The sequence below is a fragment of the Dermacentor silvarum genome, chromosome 9, assembly GCF_013339745.2.
Source record: "Dermacentor silvarum isolate Dsil-2018 chromosome 9, BIME_Dsil_1.4, whole genome shotgun sequence".
In the NCBI taxonomy this organism is placed as follows: domain Eukaryota; kingdom Metazoa; phylum Arthropoda; class Arachnida; order Ixodida; family Ixodidae; genus Dermacentor; species Dermacentor silvarum.
Window position 1 is genome coordinate 62,033,651 of NC_051162.1, and position 23,796 is coordinate 62,057,446.

Sequence of the window (23,796 nt, forward strand, 5' to 3'; positions counted from 1 at the left end):
GTCGCTCTGCCAACTCTCCTTTGTTGAGGGTCCGTTCCGACCGCAACCTTCCATTGCACGCCGCCGCGATTTTTGACCAGCCACCGAATTCTAAGGGTGGCTGGTCAATCGCAGACGCTGGCACTAGAGCACTGCACGGGCTCGGGCCGGGCTCGGGCACGGCGTGTGCTTTTTGACCCGGGCCCGGGCCAGGCACGGGTTTTTTGACGCGGGCCCGGGCTGGGCTCGGGCTTTCTGCGAGTTATTCTCGGGCTCCTCAACTCTGAAAAACATGTATTTTTCCGTCTCGGGCCAGGTTCGGGCCGGTTTCGAGCCGGGCTCGGGCCGGGCTTGGGCTTAAGGTAAAGGGGTGGCGGGCCGGGCCGGGCGGGTAACGTAGAATATTTCCGGGCCCGGGCCGGGCCCGGGTCTCGCCATAAAAATTTGATCGGGCTCGGGCAGGCCGCCCAATGTAAAAACGGACCCGGGCCGGGCCCGGGCCGCAAAAATCGGCCCGTGCAGTGCTCTAGCTGGCACCACCCTCCTCATCCGTTTATCAACTTTCACTGCGCTAGCTCGGCCCCACCGCAACCACCCATATTTGCACGGGTTCCTCATCTCTTGTCAGCCAATTATATAAGAAAAACTGCTCAATGTAGGCAAAGCTATTTGCTTTGGAAGCAATAAAAGTGACCTTCGGTAAACGAGGAACGCGTTTGATTGTTGTTTCAAAGAAGGCTGTGGGCTGCACCCAGATTCTTGCGTCGGTGCTTACGCAAATTTGACGTCAGGAGATTGGAATAAAACCACATTGGGGGAATAGTTTTACATTATAAAGCCCATGGTACATTCTAACAGAGCCGTTCACCACTGCATGACGGGTCGAAAGAAGCTCTGAGGGAAGCGAGGAATCGTGCAGAGGTTGGGCTGAGCTAAAACGCCTCTAAGTACCGACATCCTCTGAACAACGCCGCTTCTCTCTCTCCTGTGTCTCCGATTGGACGATGATAGCGCGCGCTTTCACTTCTGTATATTTGTTGTTTTCCGCCTCAACGCCATGTCGAAAGTCTCTCTGAGCAGCCGCCGTCGACGGCTGCGGCAAGCGCCCGGCCTGAAAGCGTCAGCGGGAACTTTCAAGGGGGTGCTGCGATGGCCCCGCCCAGCGGTACCGTGGAACGGAGGAGGAGGCGGTACTTTTACAAGGGGCTTCAGGCGGAGTGATAATTTAGAGCCATACGCAAAGAAAAGCAGTTGTACCCAGTTGACAAATGAAAAAGTATGCACACCGCCAGACCGTGATAATCGATGTACACCGAAGCTTTATTGAGACTTCAAAGCAAAATACCCGTTACTACTATAATTACGCTGCAGATTTCTGTGACGTACGTGTCCCTCCGATACTGCGACGGCCCTTGCTAGGTGGCTATAAAGGGGAGTTGTAAAATGTCATGGCGGCCGCTGGCTGCATAGCACGCGCCTGCCAATTGGTGTTGATGTCGGCAACGGGCGCCGATTGGCGCTGTCCCTAGGCCTTGCGAAGTTAAGAATGGTCTTCTCCCATGGAACCTAAACTGTTTGTGTCGGTTGCGTGAAGTCCTGGAAGCTTGGGTGTTCAGTGCCCGATGCGGAGGCTGAAAGTCTTACTAAGTGACTTCTTGCCACAGCGTTTTCAACCAACGCCCGTCGGCGGTTTCATTTCTTCAGAGCGTCGTACACCCCCGGATTGCCCGCTTTCTACCTGCGAGGTTTTCAGCCAATCGTTCCTTTTCATTTTTTTATATTGTGCCGCGAGCCTTCGTGAACTTCGTTCACGTACTTCACTCATCACAAGAGGCGAGCGCCTACGCAGTCGGTCCGCTCGGATTTGGAGGATCACAACTTATTACTTTAAGATGGTGAGACACATTTACCAAAATCCGTGAATTGCGTGAACTGCTGTTCAACTACTAGAGCCTGGTAGTACACAATGGGGTGGCCGCAAAAATTACCGAGCCATGGGCTTACGCAGGATTTAGCTGGATACACATTCTGTGATTCTGCAAGTTGCAAAACAACTAACACATCTTCTGAATTTCTAGAAATGCTTTCTTCATTCTGTTTCGCATCATCTAGAACTCCTGCGCATCAGACTTTTTCTATCAGTGCTAGATATCGCTTGTATGTGACACAGAACAACCTCTTGATAAATCCTTACATATTCCTGTGTTCACATTCCTGTGTTCACCTACGTACCAAAAACGATTCAATTATGTGCTTTGCCAAGTGCAGAATTACTATGTGTTAAAAGCTTGGGATTGCAAGGAGTATAACGATAACAACTATGGCGTTACAAATATGTCTATTTATCAACATCATCATCATCATCCTACATTATGTACACTGCAGGACGAAGGCCCCTCCCTCTAATCTCCAATTACCCCTGTTTTCAGCTAGCTGATTCCAACTTGCGCCTGCAAATTTCCTAACTTCATCACCCCACCTAGTTTTCTGTCGTCCTCGACTGCACTTCCCTTCTCTTGGCATCCATTCTGTAACTTTAATGATCCACCGGTTATCCATCTTACGAATTACATGGCCTGCCCCAATAAATTGCCCCCTCTTAATGCCAACTAGAATATCGGCTATCCCCGTTTGCTCTCTGATGCAAACCGCTCTCTTCCTCTCTTAAAGTTAGGCCTAACATTTTTCGTTCCGTTGCTCTTTGTGCGGTCCTTAACTTGTTCCCGAGCTTCTTTCTTAGCCTCCAGGTTTCTGCCCCGTATGTTAGCACCGGTAGAATGGAATGATTGTACACGTTTCTTTTCAACGACAGTTGTAAGCTCCCAGTGAGCATTTGGCAATGCCTGCCGTATACACTCCAACGCAATTTTATTCTTCTGTAAATGTCTTTCTCATGATCAGAGTCCCCTGTGAGTAATTTACCTAGATAAACGTACTCCTTTACAGACTCTAGAGGCTGACTGGCGATACTGAATTCTTGTACCCTTGCAAGGCTATTTAACATTGTCTTCTGCATATTAATCTTCAACCCCACTCTTACAGTTTCTCGGTTAAGGTCCTCAATCATTTGCTGTAATTCGTCCCCAAGGTACTCAGGTATGCCTTCTGTACTCCTTAATTACGCAATGCCTCTATGACTGCTGGTATCTCTACTGAATCAAATGCTTTTCATCATCTATGAAAGCCATATAGAGGTTGATTATACTCCGCAGATCTCTCTATTGCTTGACTGATGACATGGATATGATCCATCGTAGAGTATCCCTTCCTGAAGCCAGCCTGTTCTCTTGGTTCACTGAAGTCAAGTGTTGCCCTGATTCTGTTGGAAATTCTCTTGGGGAATATTTTATACAATACTGATAGCAGCTAATGGGTATGTGATTGTTGAATTCTTTAACGTCCCCCTTCTCTTGGATCAGTTTAATATTGGCGTTCCTCCAGCTTTCTGGTATTCTTGAAGTCGTGAGGCATTGCGTATAACGGGCCTCAAGCTTTTCAAGCATGATATCTCCTCCATCTTTGAATAAATCGACTGTTATTCCATCTTCTCCAGCAGCTTTGCCCTGTTCATGCCTTTCAAGGCCCTTCTAACTTCATCGCTGTTACGTTTTGCGCCAGACGTGCCGAAAAGGATCAGACAAGTTCCGGGTGAACGACGTTTATTAACCCATGCTTGTGGGTTCGTGGCTCGGGCAAGAAGGAGGCCGCTAGCGAGCGCGACTCTGCTTTTAACATTTAGTGGCGCATGCGCACTTCGCAGAGTGCTCTTATCAATTGAGCGCCAGCCGACACAACACCACCTCCCCTTTTAATAAAGCACACAGTCAGAGTTCAGCTTGGAATCTATCTGGTGGGCGACGATTTCGCACGGGGTAGCGTCCTGCCTCGGCGAGTGCTGGAGTTGCCTGTCGCGTAACCGGAGTTACCCTGGACGGTTGTGGACTTGAAGGAACTGGTGCGTCGTCAGTCTCGGGAAAAACCAGGAACTCGCTGGTCGTAACTTCACCAGCTGCTCCATGCCTAGGGGTAACGTCCTCTGCAGGCCTCTGTAGCAGCTGATCCTGGTGGCGACGCCAGGTGAAGGTGCCCCTCGGGGTGGTTGCACGTACTTGGAAATAGACGGGTCCTGTTTGAGCTACAATCACAGCGGGAGCGCACTTTGGTTTTCCAGAATAATTACGTGCTAACACGCTGTCGACTACAACGAAATGACGTTCGCGACACGGACGACTTAGTGCCTGAGAGCACTGTCTGTGTGCTACTCTTTCCCCCAAGTAGAGCTTTACGGCATCTAGCCGAGTGCGTAAGCGTCGTCCCAGGAGCAATGCCGCTGGTGATTCACGAGTCGTCGCATGCGGCGTGTTGCGATATGACAGCAAAAATTTATGCAGCTTTACCTGCAGTGTTTCTCCTGTGCCGTCTTTGCGGAGCGCACTCTTTAAGGTCTGAATGAAACGCTCTGCCAGCCCATTGGAGCTAGGGTGGTAGGGAGCCGTGAGGACGTGCCGCACCCCCATTGCCTGCACGAAGTGCTTGAACTCCTGCAAAGCAAATTGAGGTCCATTATCGGAAACAATTGTTTCGAGGAAACTAAAACGTGCGAAGAGCTTGGTCAAACAACGAATCGTCCTTTTTGTAGTTGTCGATCGCATTTTAAAAAACCTCTAGCCATTTAGAATGTGCATCGACCACCACTAAAAGCATGGTATTCTGAAAAGGTCCCGCAAAGTCTATGTGAACACGCTGCCACGGTGAGGTTGGCCATGACCAAGGGTGAAGAGGTGCGTTGGTTGGAGCGTTACGTTGCTCTTGACAACTAGCGCAGCTTCTGATACGAAGTTTGAGGTCCGCCTCAAGAGTTGGCCACCACACGTAGCTGCGTGCTAGTTCCTTGCTGCGCACGATGCCGGGATGGCCGTCATGGAGTTCGTCGAGAACGAAGCCTTGCAGCTTTGCAGGGACGACTACTCTTGTGCCCAACATGACGCATCCCTGATGCACCGTCAGTTCGTTGCACCTGCGAAAAAAAAGGCTTCAACTGCTCATCCGTGATCGACGTTGGCCATCCCACATTTGTGAATTCCTTCACTTGACAAAGAATTCGGTCTTTACTCGTGGGAGTCGCGATATCTCGACTAGGAACAGGCGACGAGTCCAATCGCAAGGAACAAAATGCTTCTTCTGTTTCTTTGGTTTCCGCTTCAAGATCTGGCAGCGGCAGACGCGAGCAGAAATCAGCTTCCGCGTTCTCGCTCGATTTCTTGAAGATAAGATTGTACGAGTACGCTGCCAAGGTAACGGCCCAGCGTTGCAAACGAGCAGCCGCGATTGTGTGAATTGCGGTTGTCGTGCCCAATATTGTTTGACGAGGTTTATGATCTTTGACCAAGGTGAATGCGCGCCCATAAAGATAGAAGTGGAACTTCTTTATATCAAAAATGATGGCTAACGCTTCCTTTTCCAGTTGACTGTATTTCTTTTCCGCTTCAGATAGCGTTCTTGAAGCGTAAGCAATGGGCCGTGCCCTTCCTTTATCGTAGACATGAAATAGCATTGCTCCTACACCACACGGCGACGCATCGCATGACAGCCTAAGTTGTCTTTCAGGGTCATAGTGTGGGAGCGTAGGCGGTTGTGCCAATAGAGCTTTTACTTGGTTGAACGCTTTTCTAGCATGCTCGTCCCAGTGCCACGCTACCTTTTTCTGCACGTCTCTAAAACAGTTGAGCTATTGTTGCTAACTGGGGCACGAACTTGCTGTAACAGTTGACAACGCCCAACAAAGATTGAAGCTGCTTCTTTGATTGCGGCTCTGGTGCCTGGAGTCAACCTTATCTGGCAATGGGGAAATTCCTTCAGCGCTGATTTTGTGGCCAAGGTAGTGAAGTTCGCTTTGAAAAAACGAGCACTTCTCTTTCTTTACCCGGACGCCACGGGTTTGAAGACGCTCCAGCAGCACTTCGTGATTAGCCAAGTGGTCTTCTATTGTCTTCCCAGTTACCAAAATATCATCTAGGTAGCAGCAAACACCCTTAAGGTCCTTCAACATCGTGTCCATTATCTTTTGGAAAATCCCCGGCGCGGAAGCGATTCCAAAAGGTAATCTGTTGACAATAAACAATCCCTTGTGCGTATTCAAGGTTAAGTATTGCTTTGAGGCATCAGACATGACCACTTGTTGATAAGCGCGGTTCAGGTCAATCTTTGAAAACTGCGTGCCTCCCGAAAGAGCCGCGAACAAGTCATCAACCTTCGGCAACGGATAACGTGTGACTTCAAGGCACGAATTCACTGTCACCTTATAATCGCCACAGAGGCGTATGCCACCGTCTTTCTTGATAACAGGTACCACTGGCGTTGCGTAATCTGATGTGGCAACGGCTGTTATGATGCCCATTTTTTCCATCTTCGAAAGCTCAGCCTCCACCGACTTTTGCAGCGCGAACGGCACGTTTCTTGCTTTTAGAAACTTCGGTGCCTGATTAGGCTTGAAATACAGCTCGGCCCTTTCTTCTGTAATCATGCCCAACTCATCTTTAAAAAGAGAGCCGTACTTTGTGATCAAAGCATGTAGCCTTTCCTCTAAACGACAAGAAACGAGTGGCTCTGACCTTGGCAGATGGTGGACGTTCCAGATTTTGCTCCACTCCAGCCTAATTGCCTGAAGCCATTCCCGGCCCAGCAATGGCGGCCCCTCCTGGCCGACGACGTATAAAGGAAGGCTCACCGTGTTGCCGCCGTGCTGCACCTTGACCTGTAGGACGCCTTTTGATATCACGAGGCCTCCTGTATAGGTGCGGAGCTTGACTTCTGTCGGCTCGAGTCTGGCTGATGAAAAAACCTGGCGGTATTGTTTGAAAGGCATGACTGTGACGGCGAAACCTGTATCTAACTCCATAGAGACCGTCACGTCATTTACTTTCATTGGTACCATGATAGGCTCAATACTGGGAGCAGATACGCCATTCACGGCTACCACTTCCGAGTGGGATACCACCGCTAACGTTTTTACAGTGTCCTTGATGGGGAGTTTCCCACGCGACGTGCTGGAGGCGCTACGGCAGACTCGTTGCAGGTGCCCCCTTTTGTTGCACTTATAGCATTTGTCGTTTACGTGGGGACATGCTTTGGCGGAATGTTTTGGCGACCCGCAGCGAAAACATGCCTGCGACTGGACACTCGAAGTCGCATGTACCTTATGCATGGGGTTGGCTGCAGACACGCCCGTGCAGGCTTCAGCCGTGCTTTTTGTTGCCGCCTCCATAGCCACCGCATGCTCTACAGCTCTCTGAAACGTGAGCTTGCTATCCTCAGTGAACAGCACTCGCTGCATATCCTCTCTTAACAAGCCGCACACGAAGCGATCCCGGAGGGATTCGTCTAACGCGTTTCCAAAATCACAGGTTCGTGCTAGCTTCCGTAGCTCGGCAACGTAATCAGAAAAGGACTCGCGTTCGACTTGCTGCCTCCTGTGGAACTTTGTTCGCTCGCCAATGACCGATGGTTTCGGCGACAGATGGTCCCCCAGGGTATTCTTTAGCACCTCGAAGCTCTTGGCTGAAGGCAGCTCCGGGGCAACCAGCGATTTCAGAAGACTTTAGGTACTGGGCCGATGATGCTCAGGAATGCATGTACTCTGTCACCTTCGGGAACGCGGATGACGATTAGAAACGACGTTAGCCGTTCTTCGTATAACGCCCAGTCATTCTTGGAAACGTCGAATGGTTCCATCTGGCCCAGATGAGCAGCAAACTGCGTCGAACCTGCACTGGTTTCTTCGTTCATGATATCAGTCTGCGAAGAAAAGAAAAAGCAGCACTCTTCAATCGTCGATACTGAACACAGGCTGAATACCGAGAACATTTGCCTTCCTTGACGCTGCGCAACTGTTCAAAATCTCATCCTCGTCGCCACGTGATACGTTTTGCGCCAGGTGTGCCGAAAAGGATCAGACAAGTTCCGGGTGAACGACGTTTATTAACCAATGCTTGTGGGTTCGTGGCTCGGGCAAGAAGGGGGCCGCTAGCGAGCGCGACTCTGCTTTTCACTTAGTGGCGCATGCGCACTTCGCAGAGTGCTCTTATCAATTGAGCGCCAGCCGACACAACAATCGCTATGTCTATAATATGTCTATTATTATTATTTTATTATAATATATTAATATGTCCAATATAGTACACCTAACACAAGAAAGATTTAAAATAGAAAGTCGTAGAGAAGTAGGAAATTTAGCTACATCACACGAAGCGCGTTTTTGCTTGCAGCATGCTGCAGCAACTGCAGCAACTGCAGCAATGAGCATGGTACAAAATGCATGTGGGAACTGTTCAGCACATGTAAAAGTAAAATATGAATCCGATAAAGGCAATGGCTGCAAAAACAATGTTCTACACTATGAGCCACAACATTTCATAATTCTATCCAGGAACAAGATCACTTTTCAATGAGCTAGTCACATTTTTATTTTCCACAGCCGCTGATCTTACAGAACAGATCACTAGGGATCTTTCGATTACGATATTTAAAGGCAGCACCACAGTTGTGGCAAGCGTGGAAATATTTAAGGATCAAATTTACGAGCCACGCACCTACTTCTTGCCGCGTTTTCAGCTAAAACGCACCATTCCAAGCTCGTCACTTACGACTGCGCACGTGATCGGTTATGGGGAATGTGCCTCGACAATGTTAGCAACTGTTCCCTGGCAGACTGGGTAGGCTTCGCCCAAGCAGCACTTCCAAACAAGTCGGAGGTGACTGAATTAAATAACGCCTTTTTCCGGCATCACATTCTACAACACAGAGTTCCACAACATATAAAAACGAAACTATCCCGCCAATGCAGAAATTTGCGACTGCCATATAATACAACTTGACGCGACGGGCTTTATCAATATGTGACTGCAACAGTTGAGGCGCGCGAACAATCTTATAAACAGCACGTATTGCGCATCCATATATACCAGGTGCTCACTTTAGCGCGAACACAAAACTTAATAAAGCTTACGTAACCATGTTAGTTTTGTTTACTGTACCTTTGGCCATGACTTCGCTTCGGTTGTCTCGTCGAACTCTACTTGGCGGTTACAACCATTGCTATAATTACGATAAAATGATGATTTCATACACTTCACCTTATTTGTACCAAATATAGTCGCTGATGCCCCAACTAAGTAAAGGGTTTCTCGGCCACAGAGTAGCTGCAATTTATAAAAATCATAAGTTACGTCGAATTTATAACTAGAGTTAAAGTAAAGAATAATGTCGTCAGACTCGTATTATATGCTTTTGTAATCGGTTAACTTGCATCAATATATCCGTGCTTACAAAAATTGTGATACCTCTTCAGACAGTTTAATTAGAACGCTTTCTGAACGACGTAGCGATTGCTTATATGGCTGTTGTCTTCGAAATAACACAAGTATTCATAAGCTATCTATTTAGTCATGTAAAATGTCGGCGCATGTTCACTTGGAGCCGGCAGCATTCAAGTACTAAACATAACATATAAACCTAAAGCAAAATATTCATTCGTAAAGGAACGCGTAGGCGGGCTAGTTGTTAATCATCCTTGGTAACTTGAATCAGAGCGTAAGTGAACAACACTTACATGCATGTACAGACTCGCAACACTAGCACCCTCTCCCCCCCTCTCCCCCAAAAATACGCCCTCCACTTTTTCATACAAGAACTGACATTTACAGTGACGCTCGCAGTTAAAGGACGTGTTATTCATTAGTAGCTAGATCAATAGAAGTGTCCGTTTAGTTTGCGTCCCTGAAAGTGCATATTTATTAGCCAAAGCTGCCACAGGCGGCCCGATTCGTCCTTAGTGTCGTTTGTCTGCTGATGTCACGGCTACTCAGTTTCGTAGGCATTACCTAGAGCAAACAGTGTTAGACCCCGCACTAACTCCACCCATAACAAAAATCCTTTATATCCGTGGCGCATACAATTTTTACGAACACGAATAATGAAAGTGTCAGTCACGATGCAGCGCATTCACCTATCAACGATAAATTTTGTTCAAGGCAGGTCTGGAGTGGTTCCCTCTGCAAAGTGCTCATTCAGCGGCCAGCCAGAGGAAATAGATGATTTCTTTTTGTCCTGCAAATTTTTATTATATTAAGTAATCACAATATTAAAAACTCGGCTACGCAGTGTTGAGATTAATTGGTTAGCGCACGTGATTCTCTTTTACAGCGAAGCTGTTTATGGGTAGTTTCCTGCGCATCGATGTCCGTAGGACAAAAACGTGGGCCGATTCCGAAAATTGTGCATTACCGGGCATACACGCTGCGGAGGAGAAGGAGGCTTCAAGCACTCCGCCAGCTGGCAAAAATGGGTTAAATATCTTGCGGCCAAATACAAACTTTATCAGATATTAAACTGATAAGAACAGATACTGCACTTAGACCCGTGTCGGACATGTCTACGTTCACACCATACACGTGTACGCCATACCGCGTATTCAAACTAGTGCCTACCAATCTGTGTGTCTTCTGTCTCCTGACGTCATGCTCTACGTAGGCTCCTTTCCTCAGTTCTGTTCTGACTGTGAAATGGCAAGGTCGCATGTTGTACGGTCTGAAAAAGAACAGCGTACTGACCAAGAAGGACGGCGTCAACAGAAAAGGGAACGGGCGTTGCGGAAGGAGACCACCGACGGTGAACGGACCGCGGACGCCAAACGTAAGCATGCTGCCCGCCAGGACCACGAGACGGAAAGAAATAAGAACCGTCCATATGGCCCCGATCCCGCAAACTCAGTACGTTTCACCGGAGCAACGATCAATCACCACATATGCAGCTTCGCTGGTCATCCACCTTCATGGAGTGGAAGGGCACTGAATTTGTTTGGAGCCTCTGTTCTTGGTTTTAGCGACAAAATGTGCTCGGCAGATAAAGGTTTCTTACTGGATCCATTGGATTGCCCTGCTAAAATCATCCCCAATTTTCAAATTCAGCATTTAGTGTTTACTTTATTTTTTCTCCCTCCCACACACTACATTTTTTATCTATAATTGCTAATTTCCACACTCTAGTTCTCCTTTTTTTGTGCTTCTTTTTTAACCACCTTTCATGGTCAATCCCCTATTCTAGGTATGCGCCAGAATCATTCAGGGTAAGAACGACAAGAGGGTAAATACAGCCTTGGGATAAATACTACCTTGTGCATTGCGTCGCTTTTCCTACCTTGGCGACCCGGAATAGAACAGGCTGGCGCTTCCAACGGAAACGATGGGCCTCCTTCATCGCAGGCGCAACTCGTTGAAGCTGACACTGTGCGTATTCCACCGTTATTGGCTCAAAGTTCTGGCATTTCTTTCCTGCCAGCTGAAGCAAGCATCAAGGTCTACCGCATCATGTTGCAACAGGTACGTTTCGCCGAATTGAAATCGGTGTTGCGATGCGAAAGTGCACGCGAAATTTGTGACATTCTGGCAAACCAATCAGACCCCCACTCGTACGATGGACTTAAGCGTAATTTTGTGGATTTATAAGCGAGTCATGCCTTGGCTACTATCCAGTTGTTTGGCCTGGGTCGGTCCGCAGTTTTTCTGTCGGTTGGTCGGTCGCTGCCCAGCTTGTCGCCGACTAGATCCAACGCCATTGACGAACTCGCCTGCTGCACCCGGATTCCAACCTCGGCCCGCCAGTGCAGCAGTCCAATGCTCTAAACTTTAAGCCATGAACGCCCATTTACTTCTTACGGGCCAACACTAACTAGTTATTTAAGATGGTCGCCACGTGTCTAATAATAAGTTAGCATTCTAAGGATACTTCAAGGACTTTCCGGGAGTAGACAGTTTATTCGTGATCGGATCGCGTCGAGTACGTAGGAACATGTCTTGAGAAGTGACCTAAAGTGACTGCTGAGATTCCAATGATTTCAATAGCCGTTAATTACCCTTTCTATTACACCCACCGCCACTAGATCTATTAGTTGAGGACGCAAGTCGTCCAGCGCAGCATATCGCTCTATAATATGAAGACCAAGGCTAGCCCCTACCACTGAATTCAGAGGTAGCTTGCTATTTTAGATGTTTTACTCTTCTTAAGAACGCATTTCTCATACTTGCTATAAGATGTCTCAGGGCGTGGCTTTCTGTATTTGTTTATCGATTTATAGAGAAGCCAATTTCCCCGGAAGACTGCTCGCAACAGTCCTAAGCATCCACCGCCGGTGCCTTTGTTTGCATCCACAGATACCCACGCTGCCAACTCTAGGAAAGTTTCCCTAAATTTAGAAAGTTCAAATTTTGTCTAGAAGTTTTTATTCATATATGGGGGAGTGTTTGGGCATAGAAGTGGCGGAAAGAAAAACTCTGAAACTTGAGAAACCACTGCATCGACACCGCCATAATCGGTGTGTTGAAGTGCTGACATGACGACCGTAGTTCGATTTCAGCCGGCGCACATTACCCTTTAATTACTTTGCAAAGTATGAATTGTACTTGTACTGCAGCGCAGTGGACGCCTCTCACCAAGCAAACTACCAGGTATAGATGTTCTGGGTGCGTCAATCGATCAGATTTGTGCTGTCTATTTATTCCTCTTTTGAATGAAATATTTGTGTGTAACCGGCATAGCCTGCAGTATGCTGCAATACCAAAATAAGTAGGAAATGCAAATCACGGTATCGATATCTTTTAACCTCCTTTTCGCATCGATATTTTTTAACCGATTGTATTTATTGTAACATGCACCCCCTAACTCAATGCCTCTTCGTAGGCCTGTGATGTATTTCTAAATAAAAAAAATAGAGGGACACGTATACCTAGCGCCGACGACGACAACGTGGTCGAAGCGCTGCGCAGCCGAGTTTGAACGCTAGTTTATCCGCCACTGCCCACAGGCAAATAAATTTTGTAGAGAATCGCATTGTACAGTACAGTCACAGTGATCACCTGTTTGGACGAGGTTTGGCATGAAGGGAAAACTTGGATGCGTACCTGCATGCATCCTTCGCTGCAATTGATTTGTAAGCGTCTAATCGTGGTGGTGATACGTCAGTAGGTCACGGCGTGCAAGAAAATTGATTGCACGTACTTATATTGTTATTGTGAAGTGCCACACTGTTTTTACATTGCGGAAGTCTTGAAGGGTCATCTGATGCCAGCTTACTTAGAATTCCAGTAAGATTCCGTGTCAATCTTGGCATGTTCCTCTTGTCGAAATGTGTTTTCTGTGTCGAAATAACCATTAACTGCCGAACCCATCTTCTGTGAATATAGCTTTAAAGAAGAGGCTGGGTTGTTAGCAATAAGAAATCTGGTTTGCACAAGCAACATGATTTCAGGTTAGGCGCCGCGACTACATAAACATGAGTTGATCAACACTATTAAACTATAAATTTGCTGTCTATTCGCACGAAGAAATGTAAGTGTACAAAAGAAATATTGACACCCTCAACTGTATTGTACAATAATTTCAGAAAATTTAGGGAATTTTCCAACCAGATTTAGCAAAAAAAGTGCCTTGAGAGATTGGCAAAAGTGGCAGGTAGATAGACCGTTCGTCGATCGCTTGATATATAATGCAAACCGTGCCTCGGTGACAATTAAATAATGTCAGAACATAGCAAAACACAGATCTTCCCCGTGTGAGTACCGTCGCATCAATCTGAGTGACGCTGGTTTGAGCGACCCGGCAACATCAAAAACAGCCTTATATTACATATCTAAATCATTCTTCTTTATTCATACTGTACAGATGAAGAGATGCACTTGGGCTCGGCCACTCGCACACCGGGCGCTAGGGGGCGAACGAGAAGAAGAGGAGGGCGAAGCAGAATATAGAACAGCCATTCAACCTATATTTACAAAGGGCTGGTCGGGCGATGTCGCCGCTGTGTCAATTCTGCCTAGAAATATAAACCGTAGAGCAGTATTTTTTGATATGTCATCGGTATAAATTACAAAGAAAAAGACTTCTTGAAATACCGCTTGCTAAATTAGGCGTAAATTTAACACCAGAAAATGTACTCACTTTCGGTGCCTCGGTGTTTGGCTTTAGCCACAGTGACGTATTTGATGACGTTTGTGGTTTCATTCAGTCAACAAAACGAATAAAATTTTAAATCCCTACTTTTACAATTCTCTGAGAGATATTTCAGTTTTAATGCATGGCATTAATATTATAAATTATGAAGTTTAGGAAAATTAATCTGTTGCTTCTGATTACTAAATTACACAGTAACTGTAGTTTCAGAATCCATATCTTAAAGTTCAGATGCCCAATTCTTGGCCAATCCCCCGAAGTGGGTACGAGCAATGTGCTGAGGACATCATGATCACCCTCAACAGCTGGCCCAGGAACGGGTGCTGTCTCTGTGTCTCTCTAATTCTTCACAATGGGGCAGTCGACGAAAGCCCAGTCTTAAGGCGCTCCAGCCTTCAGCGCCGTGCTGCGAAGGATATCGCCGTCCAGGGTCCTTCCGGCGAGAGAACGCCGTCAACGCTTCCCTTGTCATAGATGCCGCACCTGGGACTACCTGGATCTCCGAGCCCCCAAGGCATGCCGTTCGCGCTACCTTGGACATGGATCCTGGCCATCGTGGATGCCTCCTGCGGCCAGGGAATGCCGTCCACGCTTCCCGTGCTCTGGATCACTGCCCCATGGCATCATCGCAATCTCAGCCAGCAAGGGATGCCGTCCACGCTTCCTCGGTCGCTCTAGGGCAGGACTCTACCGGTGATCTCATCCAAGCCATCGCCAAGCTGAACCCCCAGGTCGCGCTTTTGACGAACGCCTTCGCATCCGTAGATGGTTGCGCCATTGCACGTCACACTGAGACAGCGCTTCGGTCCCACCGTCTTGGACCTGTCCTGCCTGGGTACGCCGTACACGCTTCCCCTGGCGAGAATATCATCATGACTACTACTTCGACTCCTCAGCCACCAAGGTATGCCGTTGATGCTTCCTTGGTAGTAGAACCGGCTGCCGCGACTACCACAACGACCGCACTGTCCGTGGACACTGGCCCTGGCTCCTCGGGCAGCTGGACAGTTAGCGTGGTGGAGATGATAAGCTGCGACTTCCAGCAGCCGGCTTTCGTAAAAATACCGCCGTTTCACGGCTTTCAAGATGACGTCATCCTTTGGGTTCGCGCTATCAATGCCATGGGTGACCGTCATGCTTGGACAGAACAAAAACGGGGGCTGGTTGCGGCAAACCGACTTTGCGGTGCCGCCAAGGCGTGGGGCAAGTACGAAGTCATCAAGCAGGGGTCCTTGCTTGAATGGAGTGCAGCTCTTATAGCTTCTTTCGACCCACTTCCTAATGCCTGCGCGTCCCCTACATCCCCGACCGTCAGCTGCGGCTTGTCGTCGTCGAAGATCGCGGCCGAGAACCGACGGTTCAGCAACAGCGGCAGCGCATCGATCCCTCAGTCGCCACCGCATCAGTCACAGGTCTCCGGTTCGAGCATCTCCACGTCGGCGTCCTCCACTTTTCATAGCGTACCCGGCAGCGAGACCTCCAAGACAGCGGATGAAGCTGCATCCGAAGCGTTGATGGAGACAGAGGCATGTGGCGACGACGCGGCCAATCTGCAGTATGGAAAGCCTTGGGACACGGAGCCAGCCGCCGTGGCTCTACGGCTGCTGAGCGCCGAGGATGATCGAAACAAAAGCGTCACTCCGGCACACGCCACCCCTGCCGCAAAGGGGGTGCCGTCCAGCAACGAAATAGCCCACCAGCCCGTCTGACGAGACGGTGTTAGACCTACGTCTCAAGCAGCGAGAAACCGACCAGGGCCTGAACCGATTGGCCCAGAGTCCTGCAATCATCCTCCCTTGGCTCAGAAGCCGCGTGCAGGCCCGTTCTACCCGGTGCCGTCGTCGTGCTCGTCTTCGGTAGTGTCAGTTACACCTGGTCACAAGGGAGGCATCACAAGACAGCCTTCACTGCAGGATGCCTGTTGTCCGAAGCTACCGCCACACCAGGGGAGCAGTTGCAGCACTTCGGTATCTTCTAGTATTCAGCAGCAACCAGCCCTGACACCATGTGATTCCAGCAGCAGTGGCGGTGGCAATTCTTCAGTTCCGATTCATGCTATCAGAGATCCTTATTTGGCATTCAGGCAAGCGGCAGCGGCCATTGACCAGAGCCATCCATTACCACGGTCGCCTATTTCCGCGAACGCCCCTGCTGTCGCTGTTAAGCATTGCATCCATGCAGGTTTCAAGGTGCCCCCTTCAGGGTCAGTGCGACGCCCGAAGGCACAGTGGCCACCGCAACGAAGCGCCACGTCAGAATTGCTCCGACTGTGCCTTCGGGTCATTCAGAGCATCACCATCCTTGGACAGCCTCTCCAACTCTTCCTGTGATAGTCCTCGGAAACCTGCGGAGAGGCGGGGAAGATTTGTAGCAGTCGCACCACTCGCAGTGATCAACGAAGCACCCTTTGAGGGAATCTCCTTGACTTCGGGTGAGACGGACAGCACTGAGCGGTGGGATGGTCGTCGGCGAGACCTGCGACCAGCGCGCAACCATCAGTGCCGCCAGCCAGAGATGCTGGTTGCGCGCTGGACGGCTCACAGATGACGACTTCAATGCTTGGACGGGTTGCGTGATTCGAGGCGCGCCGAAAACTTGCAGCGTGGCCGAGTGTAAAGATGAAGAGATGCACTTGGGCTCGGGCGCTCGCACACCGGGTGCTAGAGGGCGAACGAGGAGAAGAGGTGGACGAAGCAGAATATAGAACAGCCGGCCCAGGAACGGGTGCTGTCTCTGTGTCTCTCTCATTCTTTACAATACATAAAATTAATGTGGTCAATAAAGTACGCATTCATTATTACTGCGCGCATGATCTCTGCGTTATTGAATTAGTTTTTTTCGCGGAATCGCCGAAGCCAGTACTGACACCATTGGCAGCAGAAAGGCGCTGTCGTTTACGTTGGTGTGTCGAAATGACCACTGCTTGCTACCCGTTTGGTTTAAGAGGCATGCATTGCATCTTTCAAGTTACATAATTAGTAAGGATAGCAATGCGTGCAAATACACACATAAACACCCTTGAGCAAAAGTATACGGACTTACCGAAAAAACTTAATTTCTTCGTCATTAACATGCATAAACTGAAACTGACAAGTTTACTGGAAAGTTCGCAGTGCCAAGTTTGAACTGCAGTCTTTAATTTCAAATTACATTCACAGTCAGAGGATAAAATGAGCTTTAGCGCACAATCCCTGTCACTATATTTTTGCTCACGGGTGTACGCAGTTACTTTTATTTAAGGAAGCGCCGGCGTCTGCCATTGGCAGCTTTCTAGAACGACAATAGTATACTGATGTCGATAGTGAGCCGTGTCACTGCTTCTCAATTGTTGTGTGTGCACAGTAGATATAAAGAATGGTTGATTTCAAATCCGTATAATAAAAATTTATCTATAAGAGCAATTTTCTTCATACTAATGACGTAAGCTACAGGCCAAATCCGCCAATAGCAGAAGCATAGATTCGGTGACTTTACTAGGCCTAGCTTCGAGTCAGTGTGATCGCCGTCGGCTGAAACTGTACGCGGCAGGCGCAACCTGATCTTCCTGTATCCGACAACGCAACACCATTTGACAACGATTACTTGCCCGTCCATATGGAGCATAACTTCTCGGTGCTGCAACTTGTTGCGCACATTATTTCACGATTGTCAATTTCTCGACGCAATCATCGAACGCCGCTGTCGTCTGCCGTTCGTTCTTAGAATTCTGTGCGTCTGCGCAAGGCACCACTTTATCAGTAACACAATGTGGCTATTAATAAACTGAGGAGGAGGCTAGGTAGGTGACCCGAAGCAAATATTAAAGCTCATTAAAAAAGAAAACTGCGGAACTCACAACCATGCTGTTTTTTTAATGACCGACCTGCTCGCCGCAAATTACCCAGTGAAATTAATTGGCATCTGTTCACCGCTGCAAACTGCCACAGTTGTCCTTTAAGAGCGTCATTCTTTCGCTAACGTCCTTATCAAAGAGGGGGCGGCTACTGGAGCTCATCGCCGGCCATGAGGTCGACGATGGGCGTCCTAATAATGTGTTACGCCATATGCAGAGCCTTCTCGGAGAGGGAGCTTCAAGTTTTGGCGAGAAGGTTCTATAACAACGTTTCTTACGGCGGCATTTTTTTTCGTTGGTACAGTTGCTTCTCGCAACAGCTTGTGGTTTTACGCTCTCCGTCCTGGCGGAGCGCGAAGACATAATCGTGGAAACTGTGAACCACCATCCTCGTACGCCTTCCGTATCGCATCTGAGTTTATTTGACCATGATCCAGACATATCAGCCATGGCTTCCCAATCAGCTTTGAGTGAAATCGCTGAACCAGTCGACGAATTACGTAAATTTTCTGAGCTTACTGCCACTACAACACGTCCTCGACGCAATAAAAGCTGGGTTGATTACCAGCACCAACCTCGTGAGCAACTACGGCCTCATTTGTGGGCCCCACGTTCACCGTTTTCCTCTGATCGCAATCAAGAAAACGCACCTGGCCCAACTCCGTACTGCTGGTATCATCGCCGCTGTCATGCTTCCACCAGACGGTGCACACAACTTGGCTGGTTGGGAAACTCGAACCTAGATCGCTAATAGCGACGAGCGCTTCCAAGGGCAGCAAAGAGAGCCTTTCCTACACTACTCCCGCGACCGGTCACCGTTTACTCATCGATACGTAAGCACCCTCGTCCACACTAAGCACACTCTCGTCCATACCACCCCCCACCCGTTACCACCCGTGTGCCACTTACAAGCTGTTAACGGCTCCTGCATCCCCGTGCACAGTAAACGGGCGTTGCAGGTTAACTTCCTGCATCGCACGTTTCGCTTTATTTTCTTCGTGGCGATAGTCAGCCATGCCATACTAGGAACAGAGTTCCTCTAAAGTTTCTCCACGCTCGTGGACGTGGCCAACAAGATGTTGCTTGACTTTACCATGGTTATTTTTGTGACTGGCAGAACATCCACATTCCATCCGTTTGCGCCTTGTATCCGTCGTACCGTGCCACCACCTTACGAAAGTTTGCTTTAAGAGTTCCCATCCGTAACGGTGATGTCCATTCGGACAAAGCGTGTGAAGCGCTATACCGTGTCTCAAATTGTAACCATAGGACAGACCACTCACGCCACACCTCGTTGACAGGCTACGCATCGCTCACCCATGGCAACACACGATATAAATCGCCTTTGCTAAGCCATCAAGTAGTTGGTCGGTGCCCGTTCATATGGTATCCAAGAAAACTTGCGATAGATGTCCTTGTGGCGATTCTTGTGTCTGTCCAAGATATGCTCCAACTGTAGTCTTGAATTGTTTTAACTGTAGTACGGTTTATACAGTTGAAGACCAGCGCTCCACATTCCCTGTCGTCCTTTTGTCTCTGCACATATTTTAATTTTGTACGCGCTGGAACATGGTTTTTCTAAATTCCAACTAAGTGAACTCTATCTCTCCCCTCAATGCTGCACTTTCTTGTCTGAATTCCGCAATCATACCTGATCGTTACCCGCTTCACAACATACACAAATGTATCGTCAATCTACGCGGATGGACCCTATTCTCAAAACTTCACCGTCACAAAGCCTACCATGGTATTACTGTCAAAGCCGAGGACGTTAGCAAAACAGTCATTCTTAAACACGTATACATTTTCAAATTCACGCGTTAGCATTTCGACCTACGAAAAGCCACTCAAAGCTTGCAACGTTTATTGGGTATCATTCTTCGTGGCATGCCGATTCTTTGCACGTGTGTTAATGACGCCCTTGTCGCGAGCACCTCTTCATCCGAGCATCTCAAACATCTCCGCCTTGATTTCAAGTGCTTCACCGAACATCGCCTGATTACCAGCCCGGATAAGCGTGAATTCATCGTCCAGCCTTTGGAATTTCTGGATGACCTGCTCAACAGCAACGGCATTTGTCCCCTCCCCGACTAAGTGATAGCTGTCATATACGTTTCGCGGCCCGAATCAACTGCGAAAGCTAAGCCCCTTCTTGCGCTCATCAACTATTTTGAAGGTTCATTTCTTGATGTGCCGTTATTGTGCAGCCTCTGGAGGCATTGCTCTGTTCTACAACAGATAAACCAATTTCTCTAATATGGTCTGTTCGTGTCACCACCGCGTTCGTCACCATAATGGAGCTGCTTTCTGCAGCCATGCTGCTCTTCGTCTCACAGGAGAGCGAATTGCTCTAACGAGAGTAAAAACCGACTTGCTTTCTTTAGTAGAAAACTTTCACCAACCAAACTGCGTTAGAGCGCTCTTGGTACAGAGCTACTCGCGGAGTACCTTATCGTAATACACTCAAGGACGAGAGGAATGGGAACCGAGAGGTCCGATTTGATTCATCATATTATAGGAAGCCAACAAACATAGACATCAAGGACAACATCGTAGACAGTACTTGTACTTAACTGAATTAAAGAAATGATAAAAAATAACGGGAATGAAAGTGCATGAAAAACAACTTGCCGCATGTGGGGAACGATCACACGTCTTCGCATTACGCGAGCGATGCTCTTACCGACTGAGCTACCATGGCGCCGTTTTCCCGTCCACTTTCTGTTGTAGTGTTGTTTTTACTACTAGAACTAAACATGGAGTGTTAGCCAGCGCCACCACTCACAAACCTTGGCTACGGATGCAGAACATCCTTTCTGGCGCAGACGTCACGAGTACGTTATCTTTCTGGGTGAAATCAAGTGGTCAATCACCTATTGTGTACGGATGACAAGACACTAAATCAAGCATTTCAGTCATCCATAACCACTTGTTTTGCCAGAGAAATTCGAGAATTATCATTTCTTGGTAATTTTGGCACTAATATTTGCACGTCAAAGGCAAAGACAGCATAGGGTGGCTTCTTTTAGAATGGTAATACCTTCACCCTACCACATCTTCCCGACATTCAGCAACCGGATAGTGAAATTCCCAGCATCCGCTCCTCGCAGTCTTCAGCCATGAACGTCAAAGATGTTCTCTATAGTGATCATGGTAGCTGTGTTTCTGATCATGAGGCACTCGGTGATAGCGAACTTGTACTGGCGATTACGGCCCAATCTCGCCCACACGAAAGGGAGGAAACCGGGAGGAGGTGCGCCGTCTTCCATCGTGCGCGATGCACCAAACGTTGTTACAGATCGGGAGAGGGCGGCTTTCTACTCCAGCTGCCACAGGTTATGTGGCGACTGCGCGATCCGCGTTGTTGCGATCTGCGTTGTTGGCACAGCCTGTGCGCGTCGTTGGCTCGTAACTTTGTGCGCGCTGTGTGTGCGCGGCGCTGAGGTTGCATTGAAGTGATAGAAAGCACGAAGGTCACTTCGTTCTCTGCTGCAACTGCGTTTCATCATGCCAGCGTTTTGACAGCGAGTGTCCGCAGTTTGTGAATTTAGTTAGCTGGAAAATGTTTACAAGTTCATGTGGCAGATAAAAGTACTATCCTTACTTTGTATGGATGTAATCGGTGCTTTGCCTTTCGAGTGAAACTGGGACATTTTTTTTCATTTCTCAGGCAAAATACCACCGAAGGTGCCTGCATGTTTTGAAAATTGACTTGATCGTCCGGTTTAAGAAACAATGATCATTGAGTAAGGGCCTTTCTAGTGATTTGCTTCAGCTAACAACAAGTTGTCCCTCCACACCTAAGGAATGAATTAGTGTCATTCGAGGCCAAAGCCATTTCGTCATTCCGGCTGCCCAGATTGGCATGGAGCCATGACGGAATACTTAGAAAAAATTGAAACAATTTGTCCTTAATTTTTTCACGCCTGGTTATTCGCCCATTACATCAAATGCTGCCTAATGCATTATAAATATAATTAAACACTTAGCAGATTTCTTGACAAACTGGCGAAACAAAACAAGATATCTGCATCATGTGAGAGTTACATTGTTAATCCATCCATGTAATCAGAAATGTCAGTAACTTGCTTGTGCTCAGCAGCTTCGCAAGCACTTGCTTGCGCAAGAAAGCGAAAGTTTTTAGCCGAATGGGCCCTAACTAATGTTCGTTCAGAGCACCTTGTCGTAGTGTTTCTCTTTCTTTTCGTTGAATTGCAGCAAGCAATTGTTTGCAATACATAGATAACAATTAGGTAAAATATTAGACTTACCAGGAGGTGGCTAATTTCTCTCTTGACTTTATATTGAAGCCCGTGATATTTGTGGATCATGGAATCAACAAAGCATTTATATTAGTACATATGCGTGAAGATTGAAATGGTAATTTTCCTACAACATATTAGGATTGAAAACCTGTTAGCTTTAACTCTTAGTTGCGATATTGTAAAAGATACGTCATGAAATACCAACGCGCCCAACCCCTGAGCCTCGTGTTCTCGTTGAAACAAGAGAAACACGGCCAGTACCAAACGTAAATCTTAGCATCTCGTTCTAGTGGCCGGTCAATGTGTCGTTTTGAAGGCTAATGATACTGTCAGCCGACAAGAAATTACAACACGGTTGAAAAAGTGCAGAGGTTCGTGTCTAAATTTTTATAATATGCACCATACGAGTGGTTGCGGGACAGAAACAAGAAGTCGAATAAGCCGCTGTCGCTTCTAGCAGAGGCATATATAAATTTGTACGAGAAATTCACTTTGAGCTTGTGAACCTAATTACGGAATTACAACGCATAGTACCGAGGAATTGTGTTCGCGATGACATCCCCTTTTGTAGTAAGTTACGCGGAACAAAAGGCTGGTGACTATGAAGCCGAGCGATATCGTTTTTTAGGCGGCCCAAGCGCTTTCAGGAATGTCCAATCTGTAGTGCCAGTCAAATTCTGAGCAGCGCGAATGGTGTACAGAACTAAACCAGGGGTGAAGTTGAATAATGGAAGTAGTGTAACACAGCATCATACCTTCGGTTATATAAAAAATGAGGCAAAAACAAGAAGTAATGATGTAAAAAAGAAGCCAAGGGTTTTACAAATGAGATGTTTGCGCCTTCACAAAAGATTCACATAAACATTTCACAGATGTAAAATGTTTACGCTTTCAAAAAAGCTTGTCTAAGAAGTGAGAAGCTCCGACGCTTATCAACGGGTATAACTGGTGGTGTCGTAACAGAAGAAAAGACGCAAAAAATGAGGTAGCGTGGGCCTACTGGTCCTTCACTAGTAATAATGACAGCCAACACTGACGATTTTTAAGCAGAATGCTTGGTTGACAACAGTAATCATGCCTAATCATACAATCCTTGCAGTAGCCTAGTTGTATACTTGAATTACCCGTAGGCAAGAAAATAAAGAGCTAGCATACTTTTTTTTCAGTAATAAGATATCTGTGAGTTCAGAAATACGGCAGGTTATATTTTGTCAAGCGATATGAGGAATCTCAATGAACACTTCTACAAATGCAAAGACTAACATCAACGTATTTCTCCGCCTGAGTGAGCACTACAGACTGCTAACTATAAAAGGGAGCCTAAGTGCTATGCTAGAATATCATGAAATTCAAGTTATAAGTAACCGACTATCTAATAAACTCTGGTACAAGAAGAAATATTCACGCATTGGCTAATACCCTACTAGATGAGTATGAAGTACGTATTTGGTATAACAAACCGCTGAAAAAGCGGATAAGCGAATGGATGCAACTCCATGTTAAATGTCCATAAACAACAAATAGGTAATATTGTACCTAACACATTGATTGATATGAAAAATGGAAAAACATACACGAAATACATCTGGAATTCCAATGAACTTGCAGTGACCACATATTAGTAACAATTAAGCAGAACCCGTCTCACGACGACTGTTGACGGTAATGCGTTATCATTGAATCGGTATAGCAGCACAACGTATTGCCACAGTCGATACG

The 23,796-nt window shown here is 47.4% G+C and overlaps 1 long non-coding RNA gene and 1 other non-coding gene across 2 annotated transcripts in view; both read right to left on the reverse strand.

Moving 5' to 3' along the window:
- Positions 1–9,171, reverse strand: part of LOC125940083 (uncharacterized) — a 40,450-nt gene extending 31,279 nt beyond the window's left edge. Inside the window, exon 1 of the long non-coding RNA XR_007463324.1 lies at positions 9,012–9,171. This is a non-coding gene — a long non-coding RNA (uncharacterized LOC125940083). The remainder of the gene's footprint in view (positions 1–9,011) is intronic.
- A 1,055-nt stretch (positions 9,172–10,226) lies between these two features.
- LOC119465472 (U2 spliceosomal RNA) lies at positions 10,227–10,408 on the reverse strand. The gene has a single exon (XR_005194888.1). It is a non-coding gene; the product is annotated as a U2 spliceosomal RNA (small nuclear RNA).
- Between the last annotated feature and the right edge of the window lie 13,388 nt (positions 10,409–23,796).